At 40.1% G+C, this 14,327-nt stretch overlaps 1 protein-coding gene across 1 annotated transcript in view; it reads right to left on the bottom strand.

The window, feature by feature from the left end:
- The window catches only part of AUTS2 (autism susceptibility candidate 2), an 802,063-nt gene that overhangs the window by 366,992 nt on the left and 420,744 nt on the right, over positions 1 to 14,327 (bottom strand).

Raw genomic sequence — 14,327 nt, 5'->3', positions numbered from 1 at the left:
ATACAGAGAGATCTGGAAAGCTAGTTTACACCAGACATTTCTGATTCTTGCTCCTGGCATCCTTCCTGTATGTATAACCTCACTTCTTTTCTGGACTTGGTACCCAATGATGCATCATACATGGCCATATATGTCAAAGTTGTCTGCCTCAATCCAAGTTTCTGCTTCACTTCCCAGTCTGTCTATCCTTGATCTTGCTCCTGACCAGCCTTCCTGACCTCATTCTAGCTCACTCCCTCCTTCTTACAGCTCCAACTTTTGCAGTGGGTTTCCCAACCTGCATTTTGACCTCAGCATTCTGCCTTGCTCTTTGGATGGATGCTCTTTGGAGTATGCTTTTGCTCCTCCATCTCCTTGCATCAGTTTGGCATTTCAGTGACTGTGGCTCCTACATTTCTGACCTGACCACATGAGGAGCTAGCAATAGCACTACAACTATATAAGCACCAAGAAGCAGGATTTACCATGAGCTTCCATGGAGAACATTTGGAAAGTGCTCACACTGCTTCCAGTACCTGAAGTTACCATTACATTTCGCTGTTTCAGGGAGGAACAACAGCTAGCTTAGTGCCATCTGAGGGATCTCTAATCAGTGCTTCATTGACCCATATAAACACACCATATATTCTACTAGAGATATTTACAGCCTTTTATATACAGCATGAGTTAAGTGTTTGTTACACACGTGTCCCTGCAGGAGACTTCCAGGGCAAGCAGGTGTATAGTGCTTCCTTTTTCATCCCTCTGAGCATGGATTTTATTCTGCTTACACCTGTAAATTATGTGGACAACAGCCTTTTCTCTAGCACAGACAACACATGACATGGCATAGCCTGGGCTCCGATGGAAAAACACCCTTTGTTCCCAAAACTGGGGAAGCCCATTCATGGCAGCTGTTAGGAACAGTCTTTGGTGCTTGCTGTCCCTCAAACTGTGTATGGTATTACCTGGGAGAGTACTAACTGGCACAAACCATAAGTTTGGTTTCTTTTCTTTGAATCGCTGAGATAACTTTGGAAAACATCTAAAATGAGTACATTTCCATAATGTTAAAATTTAAAGAACTTTTTCGCCTTTTAAAAAGTTAAGAATTTTACTTAAACTAGATCTCAATTTCCTCATCTGTGTATTAGGGACAGTAACAGAGACAGTCATTAGCGGCGCAGCAGAACTTGGTACTTAATGTTTCAAGGTGTCAAAAATCAAAACTTGGCTACAGGAAGGCATATGGAAAGGGCAGATCAGTTTTTCAGGCTTTTAAAACAAACAATAAACAACAACAATAAAAACCCCATACTCAAATCTGTTACACTGCCATGTCTGCTTTATTCAGTTTTACGTACCCCTGAAGTGGGTACCGCAGAGCCTGAAGTACATATGTGTTAGCACCCACATCCCCAGAGGGTTCATGCACAGCACCAAGAACTGCCTCCAGCCCCAGCTTACTGGGGCAGGAGAGACAAGGGCTTTGGCCCTACCCATAGCACTGTACCTGCTCTTTTCCTCAGACAGTCACTTTTCTGAAAGGCACTTTCTAATATCTTTGTCGACCGTAAATACTAAGTAAAGGGTAAAATAAAGAAGCCAGCAAGATCCAGGGAGCTGTTTGGAAATAGTCAGAATTGCAGACACACACAGGCATTGCCCTCCACTGTGACTTGAGAGAAGAAAAGGGAATCTTTTCAAACAGCATAAACTACCCATCTTGAGAGAGGCCAATGGCACCCCTCACTTCATGAAATGAATTTCTTAACGATTGAGCTGCTGACGTGATGTACAGCTTTGAGCTTCAAAACCACCCATTTTCAACATGTTAATCTGTTTTATTTCATAGGGAAAAGACTAACTTTCCTTTAAGGTACCATGTTGACTGTAGGGATGAAGTTTTAATTCCTGTTAATAAATGTTTTCACACATTTTCTGTGTGATCCCAGGCAGGTTTGGAGATTTCTAAAAGCATTCATCATTCTGCCATCTCTGCTTCTAAAAATTAATGAAAATTTTACCATTCAGTGGACGAAGCATTAAGCCAGTTCTGAACTCTGGGTTTTACTGAATTCTTACTTTGTTATTTCTCCAAGGCGTTGACAGAATCAATTTATGCCTGAAAACATCTTTGAGGCTCCTGAAGCATTATAATTCTGTATGACAAATATTTTTATTGTGAGCAATTTTTAAATAGTCAGCAATTTAACAAGTTGTACAGTATCCAAAACACTGATGCCCATTCTGATCAAAACTTCTAATTATTATTTCAGTAGAAATACTAAGTAAATTATTACAGCGACAGATTTTTTCACGCTTGAAATTCTAGAAATTTGACATCTAAATTAACTTTTGTAATACAATGGTCACTGAGTTTTGGAAAAAGGCCACAAAGCTTTGATTTTTGTGTAAATTATTTACTTCATAATCACCAAATGAATCACTTGTTGAAGAATTGACACAATGTACATTTCACATCTATGGAACTGACACAATGCAGTTGTCAATTTTCACACTGATATAGGTCTCCAATTGCATTTCACACAGGGGTTTGTTAGGAAAAGCTTAATGTGCCATAAATAGCTCTGCTATCCAAGCTAAAATGCAGCCTCACAACTGTGGATCCTTCACAATGAAACAAATATCTTCTGGAAATCCTTACTATACTTTTATTAGCACCCTCATTAAAACAAATAAACAAAAAATAATGCAGATGCAAACATAACTCATCTCTCTCTTTGCACGTAAAAAAATAATTACTTTGTGAATGGAAAAATTTGATGAAAAGCTGAAGATTTGGTCAAAACCTTCAAGTTTATCAGACTGCGATTCCATCTCTGAAGTTGGCTGCTGCAGAGTTCAAAGATTTGAAGGCCAGGCTTCAATTACACTGGACTGTTTACACATTTCTTTCTCTCCCTGCCCTTCTGCTGCCCCTATGCTCAGATGTCATATTACCCTTATCAGCAGATTAAAAAAACCTCTTTGCAGAAACACTTATCTCTATGATACCAGTGATGACACTTAAGCTTCAACTTTCCTATTTAACACTCCATGTGCCTTACTGATATCATCCTGGACAGATGAAATTACGTATTCAAGACTTTCAGGGTCAGAAGAACAGCCAAAACAGGTTGGGATAATGGGCCATCCAGCCTAACCTCCTGTCTCCAATCTGTTTCAGAGGAAGAGACAGAAATGTCTCAAAGTCATAGGATAAACCTCCACCGAATAAACTTTCCTCCTGTCACACAAGATTTATAGCCTTACTTAAGTCTGGACTCTTGACAGTTCCCTCCTAAAACTCTTCTTTATTTTTAGTATTTACTGTAACAGCTGGAGACACTCTTGTTGATATGAATCAACACCAAATCCTTCTCAAGCCTGACCTGAGGAATAATTCTTTTCCTGAGCTTAAAAAAAGAACTAACAAAAATCTCTTGCTTGCTCTTAGCTTTGCAACTTCTCATTTCTTTGAACTCCTCCTTGCTCTTGAATTATGATCCACCGTAGCCAATAAACACATCTGAGGTGAACATTTCTGAAATGCAGAATACAGCTCCTGAATGCTATCCAAGGGGCAGAATGGCCCACTTAACCAGCCACTAATTTCACTGAAATGCCTTAAGAGAGCAAGACAGCAGGAGGGCAAAACCCAAGTCCTTACATGTCACAATCAGATACTGAACAAACTTTATTAATAATAAACTTCCTATTGTCAGATATTTAACAGATGTCATGAATATTCTGTCCTGTCATGGTTGGGTACTCATTAACTTGTTAAAATTAACACAGTACATCCAATTCCATTTTTAAAAAAGGATGAAATTTATGCCTAATATTTCTGGCTTCACAGATGGCTAACCAAAAGAATAAGACAGTTGTAAGATAACTGCTCATTTGTATTGTCTTGTTCTTGAGTGGTAACATCAAACTACTTAATCTAAGGCACAGTCTAACACAAGGGAAAAAAAAATCCCAAACCGAAAACCCAAAGGATCAAAATGGCTTTAGCTAGGTGTGGTGCTATCATTACATTAGCACTCTGTGTGACCTCATCAGGAAGGTAAAATCACTATATAATTATATTGGCTCATTAGAATTTCCTGTAGGAATATACTACTCTAACTTAAGTCGGAAAAGCAAGTAGGAAAACGCCATCATGACTATACAACTTCTGACCAGACCCTTGCGGAGGCAAGTACAGGACAATGGCCGACTTCCACGCTTCAGCTTGACGTTATGCAGCTCTTTCCCAAGATTAGGAACCTGTTAGGAACTGAAATATCTGAGGGCCAATGCACCACAGAGGTAAAAGACTCTCTGCGGGAATGAAAATAGTTTGTAAGTTGAGGGAAAAAAAGCTCTGTAGACCCCTGCGGTCTCACAACACCATAGGAAGCTAAAGCGTATGAGGATATTGATGTAAAAGATCAGGTGACAAATGACAAAAGTAATATGCTAGTCTTCACATTGTTTTCTAAGTAATCACTTGTTCTGAATAAAAAATACCTTGCTTCAAAAAGGATGCCTGATCACAGGGTAGACTTCTGCTCATAGCATCCAGAGGAAGAAAATTAAAGATGTTAAGCCCAGGCTAGTGCTGCAGAGGTAGTCTTAGCTGATACACATGCTAATATAAATTGGGCCTGGTCTCAAGATGGGAAAAATGCACCAAATTCCCAGGAAAAATGAAGTTTCAGCCAGCTACCACCCAAAGGCTGGTGAAGCTGTTTATCTGGTACCTGTAATGTGTATTTTTCGTTCCTAACTTCCCATGCATCTGATTTAAGAATGAGAATAAAGAAAATGTTTTAGCAAATTTTTTTTATATATTTAGTTTGCATTTTTTCTGATTACTTCGCCTACTGAAAAGAGCAATTACTAGCAACTTCTGAATATGAGTCCCTGTTAGCAGGCTCATCTCAATGAACTTCTACGTAAGGAAAATAAATGTAAAATCCATTCCTGTATTTTGTTTATTTTTTAATATACCAGTTTTATTTTAATATATCAGTTACAATAAACAAAACTGGCATGAAAGAAATCAGTCATACTGTGTCAAAACTAAACACATTTAATTTTACAAAATATCTGGCTGTATTGGGTTTGTGTAGCAAGGTCTTGGTAGCTGGGGGCTACAGAGGCGGCTTCTGTGAGAAGCTGCAAGAAGCTTCCCCCATGTCCGATAGAGCCAATGCCAGCCGGCTCCACACTGGACCTGCTGCTGGCCAAGGCCGAGCCCATCAGCGATGGTGGTAGCGCCTCTGGGATAACAGATTTAAGAAGGGGCAGAGGGGAAAAAACCTACACAGTTGCAGCTGAAGAGAGGAGTGAAAATATGTGAGAGCAACAACTCCACAGACCCCCAGGTCAGTGAAGAAGGAGGGGGAGGAGGTGCTCCAGGTGCTGGAGCAGACATTGCCCTGCAGCCCGTGGTGAAGACCATGGTGAGGCAGGCTGCCCCCCTGCAGCCCATGGAGGTCCACGGTGGAGCAGATCTCCACCTGCAGCCCAAGGAAGACCCCATGCCAGAGCAGGTGGAAGCCCGAAGGAGGCTGTGACCCCGTGAGAAGCCCAGGATGGAGCAGGGTCCTGGCAGGATCTGCGGGCCCATGGAGAGAGGAACCCACGCTGGAGCAGGCTTGCTGGCAGGACTTGTGACCCCACGGGGGACCCACACTGGAGCAGTGTGTGCCTGAATGACTGTGGAAGGGACCCATGCTGGAGCAGTTTGTGAAGAACTGCAGCCCATGGGAAGGACTCACATCGGAGAAGTTCATGGAGAACTGTCTCCCGTGGGAGGGACTCCACACTGGATGAGGGGAAGAGCGAGGAGTCCTGCCCCTGAGGAGGAAGGAGCAGCAAAGACAACATGTGATGAACTGACAGCAACCCCCATTCCCCATCCCCCTGTGCTGCTGGGGGCAAGGAGGAGAGAGACAAAATCAGGAGTGGAGTTGAGCCCAGGAAGAAGGGAGGGGTGGGGGGAAGGTGTTGCAAGATTTGGGTTTATTTCTCATTACCCTACTCTGATTTGATTAGTAATAAATTAAATTAATTTCCCCAAGTTGAGTCTGTTTTGCCCGTGATGGTAACCGGTGAATGATCTCTCCCTGTCCTTATCTTGACTCATGAGCCTTTTGTTAAATTTTCTCTCCCCCTAGTCCTGCCGAGGAAGGGAGTGATAGAGAGGCTTTCGTGGGCACCTGGCATCCAGCCAGGATCAGCCCACAACACTGGTGATGATACCTGATGAAAGGCGGAATAGCTTTATATTAAGCATTTAGTGAGGAAAAGTGGACCCATCTTTAATCTTTCCAGTTAAAAACACAGCTGCAGGTATGAACAGAAAACCAAACTCCTGAAATTGTGAAACTCTCTTACTCTTTCACTGAAGGGAAAAAGGTCCCTTTCAAGGATGTTTCCAAAAAATAAATTAAAAATAACCCAGACAGAGACATTCTCAGCCAACTTTCATTGCCGGGAGTGTTTTTATGGCCAATGTATAAACTCCTCAAAACAAGTTTTACAAAGTAACGAAAATACAGTCCAGACCTTAGCACTAGCAGACATGGCTAAAGTACTGAGCACGTGGAGTTTACATTCAACCCATCCAAACTGCATCTTACCCAATTCACTCTACATGGGCCATAATTTCCTCTGCAGATGGTACATATATGCAGAAGTCAAATATGGGTGACATATTAAAATCATGACAAAACAATGATGACAAACTTCCAGACAGTAAAGATGAGACCGTAAACATTATTGCCAGAAGATATACAGAGAAAAGGAGAAAAAAAAGCCAACCCAGACACTATCAAAAAAAACCCCAAGAACAGCAACAGTCATAAAAAGATTTTAAGTATCTGTCTCAAAATGAAAAATAGGACTTTTCTTTAGGCAGCCTCTCAGATAGTATGTACCAGTGCAGCGAGAGCACAGCTCAAAGTGTGCTCTTACCTCCCTCTTTTTCAGTCACCTGGGTCTTTAACTTCTGGGTGATCTCTCCCACATCACCTAAGATATAACATAGTGAGTTGAATTTTTTTTTTTTTTTTTTTTTATGCTAGACATAGATTTCTAGGTTTATTTTTAACATAAATGCTTAAAATTCAATACATTTTTTCTTGTGGTTTCTGGTAATATATTCATTATTTCATTCATTATTTCCTGGGAATCTATAGTACTGTTTTCTCACTATGTTAATACATCACCCATACTCAACACCTACTTTCATCTACAGCAGAGCTGGTAAGTAAAAGCAATTACATACAATTCCAAACCCTTTGGGAAGCTGCGGTTTGAAGCAGTCTAAATAAAACATTGATATACTTCAGATTTGTCTCTTAGTTTTGCAACAGTTAAGATTCGGGCAACAGAAACTATATGGAAAGTCCATTTTCCATTGAAAATATTCAATACTTCCCATTTTTAATTAGTCTATTTTATAATAGATTGTGTATTTCTTGGCTCTCAGTTCTGTTTTCTGATAAGGCAAACACAGCTCTACATAGTGACTTTTCTACAGACAACTTCAAGCAATTTCCTTGATTTTCATGGAGGTGGCGGAGGCCCTGATCTTACTCTGTGGAAGACAATGGCAATCTTACAATCAAATGCAATTGTGCAAGCAAGGCTTGTGACACTCAGGCAGCATTCTCATCCTGTACAGCATAATGTCCAAGAAACAAGCTCTTAACTGTGTTGGGCTGCATGAACACAGCCAGCTTGAGCTCTGAATAGATGGTAAGCGTGTCTACTTAAGCCGATCTTTTTCTTAGTAACTTGAAGAATCTTCAGTTGTTCAGAAATAAATATGCACATGTATGAGTAAATAAATAAAGACAGACATACTTAAAGCAGAGGTAACCTGTGACTATGCCCATAAAATTTTCTAAAAAAGAAACTTGGTTTGGAGATGTAATTGTATATACTGAATCTAGTCAGGACTGTTTAGAGCTACGCTGTTACTCCTGCCAATTTGATGTAAATCACACAAGTTATTATTTTGTTAGAGAAATCCACGGGAAAACTTTGTGATTCTTCAGTGTCACAAAAAATAATCAGCAATAAGGAACACAGAGCCAACAAATGTTGCTAGAGGACAGGGAGAGCCTTCCTTCCCATCCATAACTGACAACCCCAAGAAAATCCAGCAGTACATCACGGCAAGGCTGGGGGTGGCGGGGCATTTCCATGTCTCCCTGATCCAGTGCAGCTGGGAAAGATGCTTCCTATTCCCATTCAGGCCTTCACACCTTGAGCACAAAGGAAAAGCACAAAGCTCTTTCCCTGCTGCCACCTCAGCTCACACAGCTGCCTGCCCACAGACCACGTGTGGGGCTGAACCAAGTTCTCAGCACAGATGATGAGGGACAATCCAGTCCTAAGGGTCCCATTTCCTCCTGCACCAAAGATTTCCTATACCAATTTAAGTTGTCTCCAAGGACAGTACTCCCCAGTGCTAACTTAGCCTGGCTGCAGCCAGAGGAGACAGGGCTTCTCTAGGAGACAATTAGAGAGGTATTTTATCTGGTGCCGGTGTTTCCCCAGTGACTCTACAATAAGCCTAGGAAGCTTCATCCACCTTGGCCAAAGTCAGCTGCATGATTCCCTGCATGCTTTACTCTTCCATCTACACAAGGATGATACCAGGATAAAGGCTCCAAGGGATTCTGTACCACGTGGGTAAGGCACTGCCTTACTCTAACAGGAGGACTCAAGAAAACCTAAAGCTGCTCCTGGTGGGGAGTAATGACACTCAACTGAACCCATCCAATGGCATCTCACTCTTCAACGGGGGCTTGCATGCAGGAATTCAACACCCTTTACTTCACACACATAAGTTTAGCCTTTTGACTATTTAGCATTTGTCTCCATAGACAAGCCAAGTGATTTGTATATAAGGGAGGAGAAGCTGGAAACAAGGACTCTATTTATAACAAATATATCCCAATTAGTAAATAAAAGGGAAATTGAATACATAGACAGAACCAATTCATAGATTTTCACCTAAGGCAGGCAGATTTTCCTGGTTTCTACACATTAAAGTCATTCATAGCCTCTGTGCTCAACTGGTACAGAGGTCTGCTGTCAAACTTCCTCCATACAACATACATAACCCCCCCTCCCCAAACCCCATATACTAAGAAAAGATAAACCCACACAAATCACTGAGTTGCAGCATTGATACAAGAAACTACCTGTTGTTCAGTAGAAGGCCTGATAGAGTAAGTAGCAAATAAATATTTTGGCCATTTAAAAACTATTTTGGGGAGCCATAAGGAATTACTGTTAAAATGATTACTTAAAAGGTACTCATAAGCTGTTAATTTTGTTTAAGGACTTCAATAAAAGTTTCACTTTTGAATAAACATTCCATCAGTAACTCACCCCAAGCCTTTTTCTGGCTTACAGGCAAACACCATATCTTTCTCCTCCATGTATTTAGAAAACGACAGGGCTCCCTGAAATTTTCACTGCTAATAGAATAGAGAAAGATAATTCTACTTGTGGCTTCTGTCTCTACTATGAAGCCAGCTTCTTGCTTTTACAAATGAGAACATTTAAAAAGTTATGAGTAAAGTTAGTGTACACACCCCCTTTGTCTTCTGTTTACCAGAATAATAATTCCACTGCTTTTTAACATAGAATCAATTTATACTGAAAACTTATTATGCATTGAACATTAAAAAAAAAATAAATCAGCAAACCCCACCTTATTTTGAACAACAGGAAACAAAAAGCTGATATCCAAAATATACAGATATTTTGCTTTAGTAATTCTAAGCTGATCAATCCACGGAGGGTCACATCATGTAACTACAGAAACATGTTTAGTGTCCCATCAGTATTCCTAACACAGGGAGACAGGCAGATGTCATATTTGCAGAAGGAATGCCAAATGTCTGTCAATAAGATATTACCATGGCCAGAAATAACTGAGTTACCATGACTGTGTGGTTACTTTGTAAGACAATCCAAGCAGGGGAAATACTTACTCTTCAAGTTGAAAATTCTAAAATCAATCTGATGTCACTTAAAAATAGGAGACACAATGTAACTCATATGCTGATCATAGAAACCACACAGGGAAAACGCTGCTATTTCTGTAAATACAAGATAGTGTAAAGTAATATAGTTCCACTGAATTCAGGGAATCTACACTCATTTATGACAGATGAACATCTGGTCTTTTATATCTGGAGAAAGGTAGAGTAAATACTATTCCACCATTCCAACAAATTCCTGTTAACTTCACAAACTTAAATGGATTTACGCCAGAATATATTTCTTCTTAGACTCTCCAGTTGAAAAACTACACAGATATTCAAAAAAATACTTGGCAGGATTAAAATTAACCAATCATTGGTGCTTCACATTGGAGTTTTCTGAAAATTCAAACTACATGGCAAAGTTTCAAATGCGTATTAGTGATCTAAAACCCAGGTTCTATTTCCGTAAGTCATTTCAGCCACTGAGGAGCCTGACCTTTGCTGTTTTTCAATAAAATTTAGGACTGCTAAAAATTTAGGACTGGCAGTACAGGTGGTATGATAAAGTGTCTTGTATTATCTCTTTCCTTCACATCTAACTCATCTGTTCTTTTCTTTCATTGAAACACACAATCTGCATTGTTAGGTTTTGTGTGTAAGTATGTCTGGTTTATATAACATTTTGTGCCATCTAATTAGTTTACTAGCAATTAAAAATAAAAACATGGCAGAGCTCCACTTGCCAGTTTCACCTTGTCACAAGTGTGCTTGATGTTCACTGTGTCTTAAATAAAACGTATCACTAGCAGGGAGAGATATTTTCCATCAATTTTTTTTCCACCATTTGGTATAATTATTCCTGACAATTTGCCCATCACACTGTAAGAGTCTTTCCAGAAGGAGAAAAATACTACTTTGTGTTCTTGTGATCACAAGTCTAATTAAGTGGAAAACAAATTTGTTAAAAAGAAAGAAAAAAAGAAGAAAAAAAAAAGAAAAAAAAAGAGAGATTGAGGAAAGACAGGCTAATGTTTCACTCAGTTAAAAATAATATATGATGAGCAAAATAACAAGGAAACTTGCTACTAACCACTCCTGGAATCTCAACAGATTTTCTTCCCCTGATTTCCAGAGGAAGTCTCTGCAGCAGATGCTGTTTTCATATAACTGATGATGACATTCAGGTCTATTTTACTGTGACGTACAGCTTTTTTTCATAGTTTTTAATTATGCCTATCATTATTACTTTCAAGCTGGGGTATGGCAATTGCTAGGTCGCAGTGGTGTATCGCTGCTAGTGCTGATGATGACTGGTGCGAAGGCCACTTTCCCTTTAATCTGTGGCAGCAGAAAACTAGGTGCCACGTGTGTAATTTAAACTGACAGGAAACATTAGCATTACCGTACACTTTGTCAATTAAATGATGGTTTAATCAGTACAAATCTGAATGGTCAAATAATGTTATAATTAAAAGGAAATAATGGAAAGTGGTTTGGTGATTAATTAACAGAACAGCAAGTACCAGCAGCACATCTTGTATGTGATATTACTTCTCTCCTGTTATACACTGGCTGGGGTGGGGGTGGTGGAAGGCACGCTGACCTTGCAGCCTGAGAAAATCCATTTCTGAGCTGCAGATCCAGCAGCAATGGCAATTTTCACAAGCTCAAATAAATGAGGGGGAGCTTTAGCTTTTTACCTTCCCTGCAGTGCTCTTCAAAGCACTGCCATATATGATCACTAGTGACTTGACTTTTTTTTTTTTTTTTTTTTCTGCCTTTACAAATAGGAGACTGGATACCTTGTAAACCCTGGACACCTTGACATATATTCTGGAACACCAGAAAATAATGCACTGTCTTTATCTCCCACTGGCTGATGTCGTGATCGTTACAACAGCTCTGTCCCTTTCTTACCACACTGGCATGCAACAAGCTACAGCATAGGTATGTATTGTCAGTCTATGAGACATATTGTAACATACAGGATTAAATACATAATGATATCGATCACCAAAGTACTGCAGCACTAATGAGGAAGCACTCACTCTGGCACATCTAACATATATTAGTGTGTATTGTATAAAGTATGAAAAGGCACGCTTACAATGTCAGGAGGACTTTCACGATTCAAGAAAAAAAAATAATCTAGCTTTCCAGAGGTGGGTGCTTGTCGCTGGGTAGCAGGGCTTAACTTCCAAATATTCTCAATATTCACACCTCTAAAGAAACTTAAAAGTATCAGGGGTGTTGTACAAAAGGCCCCAGATGAAAGCATGTAAAATTTGAAACATTTTTTTTAGATTACTTAAGCTTTAAAAATCTGTGCTTAATTTGCGACGGGTACGATCAGACCTTAGAATTGAACCTACTGCTAAAGTTTAGTCCACTGGACTGTCAGCGGGATGCCAGCTCTGATTTGACTGTCTGGCCTCCAGCAGACAAAGGCTGGTATCATAAATGTCATCCTTTCACTTTGGGTCATCAATCCACCTCATAATGGTCACAAAAAAGACCACCAGATGGATGTGTTAAAAACAACTAATGGACCAGCAAAAGAGTCAGGTCAAATCCTATTATTCAGAATGGGGAGAGCTGCCACAGTGCCAGCATAGCACAGTACACCCAGCAAATTTTCTAAGGTCCAGGGTTAGTGAACAACAGAGCTGAAGACTCTTCATTCAAATTTGTCATGTTTTTGCCTTATTACGGTGTATCGTACAACAAAACAGCAACATGCACATTCAATCACGGGTAAAATGAGGGTGGGATGTTATATTTAATATTTATACGCATGGCATACTGGCAAAATTACTGGCATCTGTATGTGTGTGAATGACTGTTTTGAGGAACATGTGTTGTGTGCAATGCTGTTTATTATCAGTAAATGAAGCCAAAAGCTAAGTTGAAAATGAATGCTAAATTAAAAATTATATAAAATGGAGTGAAATGATTTAATTAGCAGATTATAAGTGACATGCTTTACTATTAGAACTAGCTTGGGAGGGATTGAGGGAAGGGAGGATGAAAAAAAAACCTTGACTAGACACAGAAGGGTGGAAAAAACATTTCTTTTTCCTCTATCTGTGGAGTTACAAACACAGTAACATATTGTCCTGGTGTTTATAATCACAGACTCTGCTGCCATCGCTGTACTTGCTTAATGAGGCAGCCAGTTAGAAATAATGAGACTTTGAAACAAATTGTTCTACTTCTAAAAAGGGAAAGAGAAAAGATGCGTGGTACTCTAATGCAGTGCAACAGGAGTGTTTTGGTAACATCTCTATACTTAACGCCTCGTACTGTATCCCTCCAAGGGCTTAGGAATGCTCCAAAGGCATTTCTGAGTAGAGAAATGTGGTATGGTTTCTTGCAAAACTAAGAAGGAAGCTCAGAACTCTTTATTTCCAGGTTTTGCCACTAACTTATTGCATGACTTCATTAAAAAAGCATTGCTTGCTAAATTAATTAACATATGTGAAACACTTTGAACATTTTTGCTTAGTCTCTACCTTTAAAACTGAATATTTCACTCCTATAATGATCTTCTATTAAAACTGTCAATATTCTTTGCCAGCAGAAATCGATTCAGCTTCCCTGTGCTTACAGGAGCATGGCTGGAAAGCAACCTGCCACCCCACCTGCTAAATGGCACTTAGGCGTGTATTGGAAGGTGGAAATCCAGCCCTCAAACCTACACAGGGCAGCTACACGTTTGCACGATTCACTGGCACCACAGGCAGTGAAATAAAGTAGATCCACAGATTCTTTTCCCATCATTTCCCTGGACACCCCATCTTGTCCCAGCACTATCCTCCTCCGCACAGACTTTTTAAACAGCATATGGAGCTCACAGCCCAGCTTGCTCTGTCCCCAGCGTGCATATCATATCCCCTGGGCTGCCTGTCAAACTCCTACTCCCCTGCTCCCAGAGAGCAGAATCATCTAAGTCTGCTGCACCCTGAGAATGCCCAATGTTCAATACAGCCTTAAAAAACACATTACCACACACAAGCCCCTCTTTGAAAAAATAATCCTGCTTAAATTCAGAACCCAGAAAATTATGACAACCTTGGTAAGCCTTTAACTTATTTTCATCTCCAAATACCAAAAGAGCGTAAGATATAAATACAAAAGAGCACGTGAATAGTTTTGGTACATATGGACACCAATAATTTTACTTATTTTGGCGAAAAAAGATCAGCAGTTGCCCTAGGGTGCTCAACATTACCATGCCTCTACTGCAACCTGGCAAAGAGAAGTGACTTCAGGCTTTGATCCCGCAGAGCAGAGTTTGCTCAGCCTGACGTAATGCTGAAATGTTCAAGCCCAGGAGCAGCC

Source organism: Haliaeetus leucocephalus, unplaced genomic scaffold (assembly GCF_000737465.1).
Source record: "Haliaeetus leucocephalus isolate CR32 unplaced genomic scaffold, Haliaeetus_leucocephalus-4.0 Scaffold136, whole genome shotgun sequence".
In the NCBI taxonomy this organism is placed as follows: domain Eukaryota; kingdom Metazoa; phylum Chordata; class Aves; order Accipitriformes; family Accipitridae; genus Haliaeetus; species Haliaeetus leucocephalus.
The sequence above is the reverse complement of the archived record's forward strand: the minus strand, read 5'-3'. Positions and strand labels throughout refer to the sequence as shown.